At 34.6% G+C, this 18,437-nt stretch overlaps 1 pseudogene; it reads left to right on the forward strand.

Moving 5' to 3' along the window:
- Window positions 1–10,220, forward strand: part of LOC108760066 (uncharacterized) — a 10,738-nt pseudogene extending 518 nt beyond the window's left edge.
- Window positions 10,221–18,437: the final 8,217 nt, after the last annotated feature.

An 18,437-nucleotide genomic window follows, 5' to 3' on the forward strand; every position in this document is an offset into this window, starting at 1 on the left:
CGCGATGGACAATGCAACGCGTGACGCGCTCAGTGGAAACGTACCATTACGGTTACGTTATTAGTCCAGTCGTCAAAGACGAAAATGCCACTCAACCTTTAAAAATCATACGAACAAGCTGAATTTTGCTGCGAATGTCAATTTTGGGACCCCAAAAAAGATGCAAAAAAGTTTGCCACTCCTACCCCCGGGCTTCCCCCTAAGACCCCCCCTCGTAGGGGGGAAAAAACGGAAAACATTTCGATTTCCCAAGAATCTGTACGCCGTAGAAAAAAATGTTTCAAACAAAAAATGCAGCTGAGATAATTGTGAACAAAAAAGTTCCTTAGCAGTTTTTTGTGAAGTGAACCGTTCTCTCATAAATGAGCGATTCTACATAGGATAAAAAATAGAAATGCGCAAATTTAACTACTCATAATGCAAGACATTTATATTTTTTTTCGTAATTATTAAATTTACTATACGTTTGAAAATTTGTATACTTTGGAAATATACCTGTTACGAATGTAATTGGAATTTTAGTTTATTGTAATTTTTAAATTATTTTTTAAACATAATGCAGCATGACTTTTAATCACTTCACTCTGTAATTATTATAAAGGAAAATGTACATGTATACATGTAAAAAATATTACGATAAACGTGTCATGAATATAACCTCAAGCGACACGTGCTTTCGGAGTTATATGAAATATTACATTTTTTTAAGTAAATGTCAGATTATTTTAATGATAAAAAAAACACCTATGAAATAAATATCATGACATTGCATAAATATCATAAATACTTACCGAATTCACTAATTTTTTCACATACTTATTAATACGTTGAAGCACTGAAAAATCCGTTAACTCCGCACGACCGGCACGACTCTACAACTAGAGCACACACACCGACGCAGGGCCGAGACATGTACACAATACTGCCGTGCAGCCAAGCGTATGCATGTAGGCAGCTGCGCGCGCCGCCCGCGCCACTGCGAGAATTGTAACCCGCCGGCAGAACTCGAGCGGAGCGCATTGTTACCTGTTTTCGAAGGTCTCCCTTGAAATTCCAAGACTCGCCTGCATGAAGCGACTATATGCAATCAATAGTAGAAACATTCAGCTTCAATTTCCCATTTCGAACGTCCCGAAATATGGTCGGAATCGAAAGTTATATATGTTTTTGTGAAAAATGAGGAAATCGTGATATTTGGCCTTATACTTCAAATAAAACGTTTAAAACTGCTTCTTTTCGATTCCACAAGTACGTGTTTAAAAACTACACATCTTCAGCTACAAATTCCACCCAATGCCGTCTTCGTGGAAGCATTTCCCGTGACGTGAGATCGTTTGTAATGTGAAAGTTTAAATTCAGCGTTTTTTAGGCATATTTCAAATGCCTCATATTTTTTGCCAAAACTCAAAATCGAAATTTCATGTTATAGGTTTTGAAGTTTAGGCTCTAACAATGGAAATTCCACAGCGACCGGTCAATGGCTCAAAAACATAGAGAATGGACTGCGCAATCCGTATCTAAGTAGTGTATCAAATGTGGTCGACAATAATGAGAAAGAGGGACCGTGGGAGACGGCCAATCTCCCTCTCATTCTCTCTCCCATTACACCATTGAATGGAAAGAGATAGAAATGGCCGTTTGCCACGGTCCCTCTCTCTTATCCCTATCGACCATTTTTCACACGGATCGCGCAGTCTATTCTCTATGACTTTAACTGTTACCAACGCCGATTAACTTAATCGATGATTTAGGTCCGTTTCCACCAACGCAGATCATCTTTAATCTCGGTTCAACTTACTCTTTGTCTTTTTCTAGTTCTAAAGATTAGAAAAAGACGAAGAGTAAGTTGAACCGAGATTAAAATTAATCTATATTGGTGGAAATGGGCATAACTCAATTATCTTAATCCTTTGTCATAAAAATATCAGCTCAATCAGCAGTGTAGCCAACAGCAAGACTGTGTATCGTTCTTAACTCATTTTCGTGATATTGGACACAAGTCATTAAATTTAATTATAGCATCTAATTTTTTTTTAGTTTTAACATGAAGTTATTAATTTTTTACTATTTGATGAATACGAAGATTATAATTTTATAATTAGAAATCGACAACGAAAACCACGCATATTTAGACCGCGTATGAATTATTTGGAATTGTTTGATGATGCCAATTTTAGTAGAAAATTTGTAATATCGAAACGCAGCTTCAATATGCTATTAGAAAAAATTTATGTAAAAATACAACATAATACTGATCGGTATGTATAAATATTGTCAATACAACAATTAAAAAATATGTAATAACAATGAAACAAAGAAATAAGTTTATTATAAAGAAATCAATAAATATTAAAAATTTTATACACCTATAGTATGGAAATGTATGTATTTAGCTTAATTTAATCAATATTCTCTCTATTTTGTGACTAATATGAACAACACAAATGTCAAATAAATTATTAAATTATTAACACACACACACAAACAGATATTTTATATATATGTATGTATGTACATATAAATGAACATATGTTAAAAATAGAAATAATATCATTCCACCTATAATCCAATTAATGGTTACTCTACGATTTTATGCAATTGGATCGTTTTTGATGATTGTTGGTGATTTTTGTGGCATCAGCTCATAAAATTATTCATCGAGTATCTCCTCCCATTGCTGCGTTAAAAAATGAATTGATAAACTTTCCTACTTCATCAGAACAAATTTATCAAAATCAGCAAGAATTTTTCCAAACAGCTGGATTTATATATGTCATTGGTTGTATTGATTGTACACATGTGAAAATTCAATCATGTGGTAAGAATAATTGTAGCATATAAACTTATCTTGTTTCTATTAAATTTCTCTATATTCTAGCTGGAGGAAACAGTAAGACCATAACAGAAAAGGTTTTTTTTCAATAAATGTACAAGCCATTATTAATGTAAAATTGGAAATTACTGATATAATAGCGCGTTGGCCAGAATCTACACATGATTTCACTATTTTCAATAATACAAAAATTAAAACATTGTTTGAAGCAGATAGATTTGGAGACAGCTTACTCCTTGGAAACTCCGGTTATCCAAATTTATCATATCTAATGACTCCGATACTAAATCCCACAACACCAGCGCACAGCATCTTTATAATGAAGCACAAATTTGAACACGCTCAAAAATTGAAAGATGCTTTGGAATTTGGAAACGACGATTTACAATTTTATCAGTTGGAACATGGTTTCAAACAATTGAAAAGACATTTCCTATATTATTGTGGCAACAGCTATTTTACATAATATTGCTCAACAGGAAATAATTCCAGCTGCAATTAATCCTTGAATATATAATAATGCCATTCTACAAACGCAATATATAGATAATATACATATTAATATAAGAGATGCAATTTTGGAATATTTTAATAATGTTGATATAATCCAATTATAATATATAATTTAAATATTTTACATTATGTCTATATATATTAATATATTATTATTTCAATAATTACAGGTTATTTTAAAACTAAAATATAAATATTTGGAAGCAGTATATAAATATTAACCTTCATGTTATTTAAAATAATCATAAGATACATGAATCAGAGAAAACTTATTTTATATTGCTTTAATATTTTGTAATAAACAAATAATAAACATATATTTTTGTCTTAATAATATTTTATTCTTCTTTTATGAAAAACTACACATAAAATAATAATATTCAATAATACATAAAAACATTTCATACTACATATCATATTTTTAAATCATAAACTTAGGAATTACTCATGAATAACAATCTTATAAAATAAAAACATTAAACATTAAAATTATTTAATAATACTGTTTATATAAGAATACTGTTATTATATAAGTTGCACATATAACTTATTTTTGTACTTCATTTGGCTTATACTGTAAAACTCAGATTATTTTATTCTTCAATTTTATCTTTTATTAATTTTTCTTTTTCAATTGTTATTTTTAATGAATCAATTTTTAATTTCTCTTTTTCTAATTTGGCTTTCAGTAATTCTATTTCATAATTCTGTTTTTCTTCGATATTTGTTTTCAAGATATCTGCTAATGCAGTTTTCGCTTCATCTAATGTTTTATCTTCGTAGTTTCTTTTCGTACATTTCACATTTGTAGATGTCGTCAATTGTATATTTTCCTTTAATGTAATATGTAAAATATGTAAAATATATTAAAATTTTCAACATCTTTGAAAAAATTTCACATAAACGACTAATGATCTCATATTTACTGGTGACCGGTACGTTACTGAAGCTACAGTGGACGCGCATGCGTCTGAAACCCGGTCCGTCTAACCGGTCTAACAAGAAACTCCCCCGATCTGCTCGATTGTGGCGGCGGCTTATCCTCCCGCCACCCTCTTGCTCCGCATTGGTGGAAAGGGGTCACATAATGGGTGCGGCGAATATAACTCAGATCCCCACTCTGGTCGCAGATATAGGTATAGAAAATTTAGACCGGCGCTTCGCTTCGCCTGCCCGATCCGGAGTAGGGATGCTTGATACTTTCGGTTACATCCATGGTGGAAGGGATAACATGGTGTGTGCAGTTGGACGGTGTCTCTCTCTAAGGCCGGTATTCATAGTCAGCTCTTATTTTAAGATCGTCTTAAGTAATGTCTTAAGTCGCTAATGCGGCCCTCTGATTGGTTCATGACATCATAAGACTGTACTTAAGACGGTCTTAAATATAAGATCTGACTATGAATATCGGCCTAAATCTCCGCCGTCTCTTTCTATAGATGTCGTCGAATGTCGCGTTATGCCTACTGCATTCTGAACGCAATGAGCGATGTATGACGAGCGATATCCAATAAAAGCTCTGCTTTTTTAAATGTGATGACGCAAAGCAAAGCTCTCATTGGATATCGCTCGTCGCTCATCGCTTATCGCGTACAATGTGCAGTAGGCATTAAGGTGCCTTTTCATGCGCAGCACGCTGCAACAGCAAAAATGTCACGTGATGCAAATTTTTCATAATTGCTTCCGCTGTATTTGCTGTACATAAAAAGGAATATTGGCAATAGCATATGTATTAAAGTTTAACCTCAAATATGTGCTTTTTATTTCCTCAGTTCGAAAATTAACATGGAAAACTTAAAAAGATAAAAACTTGTGATTATATGGCAACTGTTAGTACAGTTACAAATTGGACAACTATCATTTCAGGTAATTATTTAGAATATCCCCATCACTTCAAATCTTAATAAAAATATACTCATTGTCAGTGTTGGAACAGATACCGTTTAAAAGATATCTAGTTATATATATTTTATTTGTTTGTTTTAATACATAAAAGAATGTCTCGATGATAAAAAGTCGAAAACAACAAGCTGCATATAGACTAATTTTAATTTATATAAATCTACTACTTACATATGTAGGTACTAAAATGTTTAGATTTGAATAATGAAAATTGTAATCGTACGTACGTCATCGCGATGGATTATCGATAAGAACAGTGTGGCAAAATGGTCACATGACGCTGTCTCCTCAGGTCATTCATGTAATTTTTCCTCTAGGGTGGAAACGTAAAAGATGAAAATTTTTTATCTGCATACATACATACATAAAATTTTTCACTTTTCTCGACTCCGCCCTAAGAAAAAAATTACTCCGATTGATCCCAAGCACCAAAGCTCTGTAGAGTTTATTATGGATGCAGAAAAAATCGCAATTCGTCATGTTACAAATTGTTCTTCTTCTCCAACTTGTGTATTCCTACATCCATAATAGCTTTAGTGCTCGGAACCAATCAAAGAAGACTCAGTCACGTCATCAGTTTGTCATTTTTTTTTATGAGGTTTTTTAGTCGCCAATCACTAAATACTAGAAACTAAAATGATCTAGGCGCCCAGAAAAAGAAGTTTTATAAAATTATATGATCTTATATTAGTTATATATTGTGTAAAATTATATAAAATTAAATATATTTACATATAGAATATGTTCAAATATTTCATATATACGATGTTCCTGACCTACGAGATCACTTCTCGTGAGCAGGTAGAGTGGACTGAACTGTGGTTTGACAATTTTAGCGTGTTACGTCACAACTGCGTGCTATCAACGCTATTCCTTCCGAGGTAGTGTATTGATAGTGTTAGCGTTTACAGATCCGTGAACGACCCTAGCGTAGCGTTGTTAGCGTTTAATATTCGTCAAGGTTAGATTAATGTTTGAGGAGATTTTGTTCTCGAGTGGCACTAAACTTTTCTCTCTTTAGAATTTCGTGGAGTAAACGTACGTACGTACGTAATGTGTAAATTTCAAATTGTATCATAGTGAATGCAATCTCAATTTCATTCTCAATTCTTGCTTGTGTATCATCTTTAACTTTTCAAAGTTTCTGCAGAGTTCAACCTGTGTATTTGATTTCATTACAAATATGAAAGTCAAAGGTTTCTTGTTAATGGCGATTTTTAATTACTGTGTACGGAAAAAAGTTACTATTGCGGTATAGCGCGGCAGGGTATTTCAATGCAGATGCATAAGGTCCTTATTAGATATAGATACGCTTCTTCTCAAATCGACAACGGACGCTCAAGGATTCTTCCTTCTATCTGATTAATTTACTCAGTGTAACTATTAATTTTTTGATCTAGTTCACTCCGGCCTAGCGGCAAGGCATCATAAAGATAGCAATTGAGATTCCATTCTATTATTCACTACGAAAAAATTACAAATTTACGTTACAAATACTTTACAAAACCATAAAAATTTAAATTACAGAGAATAGTTTGGTCGATGATTAAAAACAGAATTTCCTACATTAACTTAACCTCAACATATAATAAATCTTTCTGGTTAAATGCTACTCGCACGCTACGCTAGGATCGTTCATAGAGCTTGCTAACGCTGTCACGCTACTGGTTCCACGAACAGCGTTGCTAGCGTTTGCGTTCGTAGCGCGAATAGTCTCTCCCGAACGCACCCAAAGGATCATCTAAAATAGGAATCCGTAACCGTAACGTAACCGCAAGAAATTCGTAGATCACCGTGGGAGAAGCTTCCGTAAGAGTTCAATTTTTTGAACTCAGTCCGGATCGTTCGGATCTACAATAGATGATTTAAGCCTTAAGCGTAATGCTGGATTCACACTGCATCCGATTTGCGTCATACGACGCTCTGCAACCAATCAGAAAACAGGATTTCGATGGATTTTGCTTCGTATCATCGGAATCCTGTTTTCTGATTGCTCGCAGAGCGTCGTACAACGCAAATCGGATGCAGTGTGAATCTAGCATAAGAAATTGACGAATTACAGTCGAGTGCGAGGAGAATAATCGACTACGATTCGTTCATTTCTTATGGTTTAAGGCTTAAAAATCTATTGTAGATCCGGACTTAAGGGTTCCGCCTGTTCCCTGTTCTCTGTTCCCTATTCCTTTTATTGTGCGGAGTTCCTAACAGTTACATTAATGATGTAAGTCTTTCTGGTTCAAATGTGTGAGTCCTGAAAGTTAGGTTAGAGACTGGGCATTTTCGAGTAAGGATAGTGTAACAAAGTGAATCATTTCATCCTTGTTTAAAGTTGACAAACAACGAGGACGTAACAAAATGTAACACGTTTCACCGTGTTACATTTTGTTATTGTTGGAAAACGTTCACTGTGAGCGAAAAACTGAGTTCAATTTTCTGCACAGCGAAATTACAATAATGCTTCACAAATCGGACCGTGTTGTAATCGATTTGATTGAGAAGTGTAGTCACTTATATGATAAAAGCTGTCCTGACTATGAAGATCGTATTAAAACACGGAATTCATGGTAGAGCATTGCAGAAGCAATGAATTCAACAGGTGTATATAAATTGTTATTATAATTTATTTAACATAATTGAAAAACAAATGAATTGTGACCATTGTACTGTACAGTTAATGATTGCCAATACCGGTGGAATCAACTGCGCGATCGTTTCACGCGAGAACGAAGAACACTGAAAGCAAGTCCTCCGTCAGGATCAGGATCCTCGAAAGCCCTAGTGCTGTTTCAAGAGATCTGCAATTCCTGGACTCACACGTTCGAACCAGAAAGTACGTAATATAAGATTTTAATTTGACGATAAAGCTGTCTCAACTAAATTCCATTTTCAAATTGTATTGAAATTAAAACAGTTGTCCCTAATTCCAGAACACGTGGAAATATCTTAAAAAGAAGCCTGTTCGCCGTCGGAAGATTCTGATAATGGTCTTATTAACATCGATAAATGGGATGTGTTGCAGTCTGAAAATATCGATGTTGCAGAATACTTAAAAAGTATAAAACAGTTGAAAGTAAATCTTCAAGACGAGATGAAAGAGTTGGAAGGAGACTTTTCTAAAGTATAAAAGACGAACCTAAACAAAAAAATCCCGTAAAAATATCGAATGAAAAGGCCTCATCTCTTGAACTGAAACAGAGCCCGGTCTTTGGAAAAAAGAATAGAAAAGCTGATAATAATGATCATAACGCTATTCAAGTAGTTTCCGAAGCTTTGCAAAGTGTCAAAGGATTGAGCAAATCTGTCGACAAGGCGAATGAAATTTCATACAACTTTTACGTGACTACATATAGTAAATTAAAACACATGTCAAAAAGAAAACAAAAAATCGCTCGAAGTCGAATTAATGCTATAAGGCTAGAATTAGAATCTGACTCGAATTAATAAGTTTTTTGTTTCGATTATTGTACTGTAAGAAGTGCAATTTGTTTTTTACTCGATTTAAGTTATATTTTATGACACGTATAAATGTGATTTTGATCCAAAGACTTAGAAGTTCACATTTTTGTTTTGTATTACGAAAGTTATCACGTTTGTTAAATACGCTCTCACAATAAAGTGAATAAATGTAAGAACATTTAATTTGTATTATTGCGAAATGATATAATTATACATTAAACTTAATGGCGTTGTTTGGAAATGTTTAAGTGTAATAGTTAACAGCCGAGATGAAGACTTACAAATTTGTTGTGAATGAATTCAACGGGTGTGTATAAATTGTCATTATTATTTATTTTTAACGTAATGGAAAAACAAAAGTATTGTGACCATTGTACTGTACAGTTAATGACTGCCAATACCGGTGGAATCAACTGCGCGATCGTTTCACGCGAGAACGAAGAACACTGAAAGCAAGTCCTCCGTCAGGATCAGGATCCCCGAAAGTGGAAAGTCCTAGTGCTTTATTTCAAGCTCTGCAATTCCTGGAGTCACACGTTCGAACCAGAAAGTACGTAATATAAGATTTTAATCTCACGATAAAGCTTTATCAACTGAATTTCATTTTCAAATTGTATTGAAATTAAAACAGTCGTTCCTAATTCCAGAACACGTGGAAATATCTTAAAGAGAAGCCTGGCGCCATCGGAAGATTCTGATAACGGACTTATTAACATCGATAAGTGGGATGTGTTGCAGTCTAAAAAGTATAAAACAGTTGAAAATAAATCTTCAAGTCGACATGAAAGAGTTGGAAGGAGACTTTTCTAAAGTATCACGAAAGTTATCACGTTTGTTAAATACGCTCTCACATTAACTGAATAAATGTAAGAGCATTTAATTTGTATTATTGCGAAATGATATAATTATACGTTAAACTTAATGGCGTTGTTTGGAAATGTTTAAGTGTAATAGTTAACAGCCGAGATGAAGACTTACAAATTTGTTGTGAATGAATTCAACGGGTGTGTATAAATTGTCATTATTATTTATTTTTAACGTAATGGAAAAACAAAAGTATTGTGACCATTGTACTGTACAGTTAATGACTGCCAATACCGGTGGAATCAACTGCGCGATCGTTTCACGCGAGAACGAAGAACACTGAAAGCAAGTCCTCCGTCAGGATCAGGATCCCCGAAAGTGGAAAGTCCTAGTGCTTTATTTCAAGCTCTGCAATTCCTGGAGTCACACGTTCGAACCAGAAAGTACGTAATATAAGATTTTAATCTCACGATAAAGCTTTATCAACTGAATTTCATTTTCAAATTGTATTGAAATTAAAACAGTCGTTCCTAATTCCAGAACACGTGGAAATATCTTAAAGAGAAGCCTGTCGCCGTCGGAAGATTCTGATAACGGTCTTATTAACATCGATAAGTGGGATGTGTTGCAGTCCGAAAATATCGATGTTGCAGAATACTTAAAAAGTATAAAACAGTTGAAAGTAAATCTTCAAGTCGAGATGAAAGAGTTGTAAGGAGACCTTTCTAAAGTAAAAGACGAACCTGAACAAGAAAATCACGTAAACCTATCGAATGAAAATGCCTCATCTCTTGAATTGAAACAGAGCCCGGTCCTTGGAAAAAAGAAAAGAAAAGCCGATAATAATGATAATAACGCTATTTAAGCAGTTTCCGAAGCTTTGCAAAGTGTCAAAGGGTTGTGCAAATCTGTCGACAAGGCGGATGATATTTCATACAACTTTTACGTGACTACATATAGTAAATTAAAACACATGTCAAAAAGAAAACAAAAAATTGCTCGAAGTCGAATTAATGCTATAAGGCTAGAATTAGACTCTGATTCGAATTAATAAGTTTTTTGTTTCAATTATTGTACTGTAAGAAATGCAATTTTGTTTTTTTACTCAATTTGAGTTATATTTTATGACACGTATAAATGTGATTTTGATCCAAAGACTTAGAAGTTTACATTTCTGTTTTGTATTACGAAAGCTATCATGTTTGTTAAATACGCTATCACATTAAAGCGAATAAATGTAAGAGCATTTAATTTGTATTATTGCGAAATGATATAATTGTACGTTAAACTTAATGGCGTTGTTTGGAAATGTTTAAGTGTAATAGTTAACAGCCGAGATGAAGACTTACAAATTTGTTGTGAATGAATTCAACGGGTGTGTATAAATTGTCATTATTATTTATTTTTAACGTAATTGAAAAACAAAAGTATTGTGACCATTGTACTGTACAGTTAATGATTGCCAATACCGGTGGAATCAACTGCGCGATCGTTTCACGCGAGAACGAAGAACACTGAAATCAAGTCCTCCGTCAGGATCAGGATCCTCGAAAGTGGAAAGTCCTAGTGCTTTGTTTCAAGTTCTGCAATTCCTGGACTCACACGTTCGAACCAGAAAGTATAAATTGTCATTATTATTTATTTTTTAACGTAAATGAAAAACAAAGGTATTGTGACTATTGTACTGTAAGTTTAAGGCTCCTGACTACTCAGCCAAGAACTCTGCGTTGACGGTGGCGACACAGTATCAGACGGCGGTCTGCAAAATCGGTAACCACACACCTAAGCACGAGCCCATGTCCGTCGCAGGCGAGCACACGGACATGGGATCGTGCTTATATGTGTGTTACAGCGCCACACCACGATAAATGGCCGAACTTATAGGCGTGGAAAAGTGACATTTTGACCAGTTTTGACGACGAAATTTGTGCACAATGCCATTTCGTTATTATTTGCTTAATTGTGAAAATGTGACTTGTTTCGTACTTCTCAAAGTCGTAATTTTCGATGACAACTAAAGTTACTTCGAATTTTATACGTAAAAGTGTATATTTAACTCGTTTCAACAGTTATGAAACCGTGTGTTTCTGCCAGAATATAGGCTCACTTTATGAGTCTTTTACGACCATTTACTGACTATCAAGGGAGAAAAGGACAGTTTTCATCGATTTTTACAAGTGTTTTAAAGCGAACCCATCGTTTAATTTCATCCAAATTGTCTCTGTTTACAAATGGCATCGTGCATAAATTAACGTGTCATTCCTCGCTTCTGACGTCACGATTCCAACATGGCCGCCGCGACTACTCAGGTAGTCAAATCTTTTCAATCGATTATTTAATTAGTTCTTCGAGCGTAAAAAATTTTGCTTCATATATATAACGCAAAAGTATTCGAGATAATTTATATTGACATATACCCTCAAAAATATCGTGCATAATATCGAATGCGAGATTTTCGAATAAATTGAAGTTTTTTAAGCAATTAAAAATACATTTTTCATTTATGCCCGTCTTTGATACGTCTTTTAATCTTATGTTTATTTCGTAGGTTTTTTTGTTCGCAAAAGAACATTGATTTCAATAGTAGTAACAATCTCGTAACAAATCACGTGATATTCTACAAACGCAACATAGAAAATTGGCAACAAAACTTTGTACAAAATCGCAAATCTGTATTCCGAGATTATCACCTGTCATTAATGTAAAATATACGTAAATATCGTTGCCATTATCATAATAAATATACATGTGTGTAATGTATCTATACACGGAGAGAATTTTCTTTTAAAATTTACCCTGAAAATATGGTGATTGTGGTACAATACAATATTTTAAAGATTTTTACCATGCACTTCAGTAAAATTGATCAAACTTATTTTATACTTTATTGTGGTTTTATTAATGAATGAGAGAGATTTATATTAAAATTCTTCGAAATACAATGTTGTCCCACGATTGTCATATTTTCAGGGTAAATTCTAAGAAAAAATTCTCTCCGTGTACACATACTAGATTTATGTATAATTGTAGTATATAATTAAAATAATATTGATAAAAAATAATGGATACCTTAGTATGTAGAAGAAATTCTGAAATTGACTCTACTATACTAGGTTTCCAGATTTTGCTTTTATTTATTTTGACTCTGGCTTGTGGAGGACATATCACAGGCAATAACGTCAAAAGTAGAATTCTTTTTGATTTTAGAAGAAAAATTTTAATTATTATGTATTTTTATTATACAGGTTGTCTCAGATCACCCGTACATCCTTCCCAGTAAACACAGTAATGTAACACATATATCTTAAATACATAATATTAAGTATTACGAAGTAACCAGTTATATAGTAAGCAACATACATGTGTGTTACATGTACTACTAAATGTCAGCAACAAAAGTACTTTTCTGATCTATTTAAGATATGTATCACTTTAAATGTTCTATTTATGATATGTAACAACTAATATAATGATGTAACATATACATTCTAAATATGAAAGGAATATATACATTTTAAGGAGAGAGAGAGAGAGAATATATACATTTCAAATACATTACAAGTAACATATTTATGATGATTAATAGCCCAATTAATGACAAGTCCAAAATACTGCCAAATATGTTTCAAGCCTATTCGAATCCAAACATCAGATGTGGTTGTGTATCAAATTATTTATTGTGTATTAATATAATCAATATACGTTTCGATCTCTGTATCGGATCCTTATCAATATCTCTTGAGTACTAAGTATACATCAATGTACTTCCTAGAACACTACATGATCATATGCATTATATAAACAATTATAAACAAATTACCGTTAAAATTTAAAATCTCAACTTACATGATATAATTTTAGTTCTAAACGACATATTATTAGTCATGTCGGTGGTCAACAATTTTTTCTTAAAACGCGTGGATGTCGGACAAAACCAAAAAACTTTCACCAAACGCATCATGGTTACTAAGTCCACAAGCGCAGCACGCGATAGCACAACTAAACTCACCCCTTGTAACAGACGGAACGGACCGCGAGAATTGCAACAATCGCGAAAATCGTGAAAACAATGTAAATCGCGAAACCCGCGATAATCGAGTAAATCTCATCAAATTATATTTAAGCAACGAGCAAGACTCTCGTAAAAATAACACAGTCGTAAATTCCAATTCAGGAGACGACGACGATACCCCTACGCTTAGTGACGACACTACAGACGATAGGCGGGACAGATTAAATTATAGCCGAACTCCTAGTAGAGTCACCCTCAGACGGGAATACTCCCTTATGTCATACGACAGTAGCATTTTTAATCCTGAAGAAAATTACGGAGATAACACGGTCATAGAAATGCATTGCACTCCGCCTAGTACAAAGCACCGACAGTACCAACAGGAGAATTAGCACAAGCTATAATGGAACTACAGCTACAAGCTGGAAATGATCATAACGATCTCCAATCAAATCCACTACGCGATATAATGTTGGGAATTAGAGAAATACGGGAAGAAATGAAAGCTATGCATAAAAGACTCGGTAAACTAGAGGATCACCGAAATACGCAGAACGTGACACACGCGCGAAATTATCGCTTAGACAGCATTTACGGACGTACGATCGAGGACGTACGCAACTAGCGCACCATGTAAACGAATACCTAAAACTCAAAGAGGCATGAGAAATGATACCCGAATTTGATGGAAATTCGCAGACAAAATCAAAAGAATTTTTAAGCGCATGCTTATATGCCATAAAACACATAAATCCGATAGACGAAAGAACGTTACTAGATGCTATATTGTGCACCAAGTTAAAGGGTAAAGCAATGATAGATTTCGAGACACGGGATATATATGACCTCCAATAATTAAAATCGGAGCTAGAAACTTGCTATCTTAGCAAAAGAAGTACAACTCACACAAATAGAGTTTAATACTATTAAACAAAAATCAGGAGAATGCTAGACAATACGGCTTGAGAGTCGACAACCTACCCATGGAATTATATGAGTCCATGATCGAAGGAACATACAAGCGAACAAAAACGCATAATTTTAGATACTCTTCAAAAACAGGCTCTCCAGAATTTCCAAATAGGATTGCGAGATGAAATTAAACTACTTGTGAGGTCACAACATTATGCTACACTGCAAGAAGCAATAACAGGGGCCAATGTAGAAGAAAAAATCAAGGGACCACCTGGCAACAGCCCCCGATATTCAAACTCGTCAAATCAACGAGGACCATATTGCCACAAGTGTGGAAAAGTGGGACACAGCGGTCAAGAATGCCGAATCAGCAGATACGCTGACCGACGTGTATTGCCAAAACTGAGCGGACACGGTAACGTAAATACTGCAAATAAAAACTGCAAAATATTGCAATTATTGCAAAAAGATAGGACACATCCGTAGCAAGTGCTGGACGCTAAACGGACGTTCAGGAGCCGCAGCAGGAGGAAACATGAAAACGCATGACGGAAAATACAGAGGACAGGAGATAGCCAGTAAAAGAAACAAAACGGCGACGGAAGGCAGAGAAGAAGCCGACTCCGCAAAGACAAAACCGCCAAAACCCGCACGCGAGTATCAAATTTCGCAAGTCACTGAGGTGCCACGAGCCAGTATAGGGCTGCATTTAATAAATTTGCACATCAAATAATTTATAAAAGAAAAAACTAAATTTTTTTTGATACTGGAGCAGCAGTAACTCTTGTAAAACTACGGAATTTGAAAAGAGAAACGTTGATATACGAAGATAAGATGACATTAGCTGGATTTATAGGACACGAAATAAATGTCATAGGAAAAATAATAGCTACCATATTATTAGATGGACGCCAGATACAGCACCCAATATATGTAATTGCAGATGATTTTCCGATCGACTACGAAGGCATACTTGGAGTATTCGATATCGATTTTCTACGAAACATCATGCGAAATGCAACTACAGCAACAAGCTTCTAAAAATAGGAGACAGCACGCTGAAATTATATCCTTACAAAATAATAAGGATCAATCCTAGATGCGAGGCGATCATTGAAGCTACCTCAACTACAAACAATACAGGATTAATTCAAGCAGAAGAGGCACAACTAAGAGTACTTATCGGTAACTGCCTGGTACAACCAAAAAATCATCTCTGTCTAATAAATATTATAAATACCACGGTAACTCCGATGGAAATAGCAGCGGAAAATATGTATGAAACGATTATACAAAAGGAAGAAGAAAGTATCAAGATAGCGATTTCGAGAAACACCTGCATCGAGAACACTTTAAAATTAGAACATTTAAATGCTGAGGAAAAAAAGAGCATAACAGAAATCTGCACGCGATATAATGATATATTCCATTTAAAAGGAGATTCATTAACGCATACTGAAACTCACACACATATGAAATTCACACACAGGTAAACTGCGCGCCTGTTAACGTGAAACCGTATCGGATACCCGAGAAGCATAAAGAAGAAGTAAACAAGCAAATATGCACAATGCTCCAAGACGAAATAATACGACCAAGTAAAAGTCAGTGGAACGCGCCATTACCCGTAATACCCAAAAAGACTGATGCAACAGGAATACCTAAATTACACATAGTCGTAGATTTCAGAAAATTGAACGATTTGACCATAGGTGATTCTTTTCCTCTACCTAATATAACCGATATATTGGACCAACTAGGAAACGCTAAATATTTTACTACACTAGACCTAGCGTCTGGTTATCACCAAATTCCCATGGCTGAATCGGATAAAGATAAAACTGCTTTTTGAACCGCTTATGGACATTACGAATTTAATAGGATGCCTTTCGGATTGAAAAATGCACCAGCTACCTTTCAAAGACTAATGAATTCTGTTTTAACGGGGCTACAAGGTATTAAATGCTTAGTATATCTAGATGACAGTCATATACGGAGCAAGTTTACATGAACATAACGCACGACTCATTGAAGTACTCAATAAGCTGAGACAGCATAAATAAAAACTACAGCCTGAGAAATGCAAATTTCTCAGAAAAGAGGTCATTTACCTCGGACATATAATAACTGATGATAGGATCAAACCAGATCCGACTAAGCTAAAAGCAATAACCGAATTTCTTATTCTAGTAAAAATAAAAGAAATACAAGCATTCATTGGATTAGCAGGATATTACAGGAAATTTATTGAAAATTTCTCTAAAATCGCCAAACTTCTAACTCAATTGACAAAGAAAGGAGAACCGTTCGTATGGACAGTCGAACAACAAAATGCTTTTGAATTATTAAAAAATAAATTGATTACCGTACCCGTTCTCCAATATCCAGACTTCACACGAGAATTTCTTGTGACTACCGACGCATCTGATTACGCGATCGGGGCCATACTCTCTCGAGGAATTTTGGGTCACGACAGACCAATAGCTTACGCTAGTCGCGTAATATCAAAAGCGGAACGTAATTATAATACAACGGAAAATGAGTTATTAGCCATCGTATGGGCAGTTAAGCATCACCGACTTTATTTATATGGTACAAAATTTAAAATAGTAACTGACCATAAACCCTTGGTATGGTTATTTAATGTAACTGACCCTGGATCGAGATTAATTCGGTGGAGACTCAAATTAGAGGAATACGATTACGAGATTATTCATCGTGCAGGCAAAATGCACATGAATGCCGACGCATTAAGCCGATGCGTAAATATCATTACATCACCCGAAGATGTGACAGACGAAGATACACTCAAAGGAAATAGCGATAAAACAAATGAGTATAACGACGCCGATAAACAACGAATTCTATATGAATATCACGATTCATCTTTAGGAGGACATCAAAAAGAACTATTAAACGAATTCGATTGAAACACAATTGGCTGGGATTAACTAGAGATGTAGAAAATTACATCGCGAAATGTGAATTATGCCAGAAAAACAAATTAAAAGGAAGAACTAAGGCGCCCATGGAAATTACAGATACAGCTCAACGACCTTTCGAGAAATGTGCATTAGACATTGTTGGTCTATTAACAATAAGCAATCATGGAAATAAATATATATTAACTTTCCAAGATATAATCTTATTAAATTTAGTAAAGCCATACCTATATGCCAAATCAAGAGGCCGCCGAAATAGCAAAACAATTTACACTCAGAATTATTTTCGAATACGGAATACCTGACAAAGTATTGACCGATCAGGGCACAAACTTTGTAAGCGAAATGTTTAAGAACGTCTGTAAACTATTAAAAATAGATAAAGTACAGACAACGGCGTATCACCCTGAGAGCAACGGTGCATTAGAACGTTCTCACCGTACGCTAGCCGAGGACTTAAGACATTACATTAATACAGATCAAACAGACTGGGACGAATAGGTTCCATATGCCATGTTTGCATATAATACTACGCCGCACACAACGACATATACTCCATTTGAACTAGTTTTTGGATATCAAGCAACGTTACCTTCTGCCCTAACAAAATCGCCCAATCCTACGTACTGTTATGATGATTACGCGAAGGAGTTAAAAGAGCGACTACGGGCGACCAACCAAATTGCTAGAGAACATATTACTAAAGCTAAATTAACCTCCAAGCAATAATATGTTAAGGACACTAAAGTTACCTCATTTAAAAAAGGAGATAAGATATTACTCCACGACGAAACTCTGCGAAGAAGTCGATCGAAAAAATTAGATTCACTATGGACAGGACCGTACGAAATTATTGAAAAATTATCAACTGTCAACTATAAAGTAAAAATAGGGCGAAAAATTAAATGTATATACATTAATCGCCTAAAAGCATTTATCGAACACTAACAGAACTAAGGAAATGGAAGAAAAATGCATTACTGTGAGTGCTTATTATGATGAACCGAATATCCACACCATTTTAAAATTCCCTCTAATTTCTCATCCAAAATATGATATACTC

Source organism: Trachymyrmex cornetzi, unplaced genomic scaffold, assembly GCF_001594075.2.
Source record: "Trachymyrmex cornetzi isolate Tcor2-1 unplaced genomic scaffold, Tcor1.1 scaffold2163, whole genome shotgun sequence".
NCBI classification, from domain to species: Eukaryota; Metazoa; Arthropoda; class Insecta; order Hymenoptera; family Formicidae; genus Trachymyrmex; species Trachymyrmex cornetzi.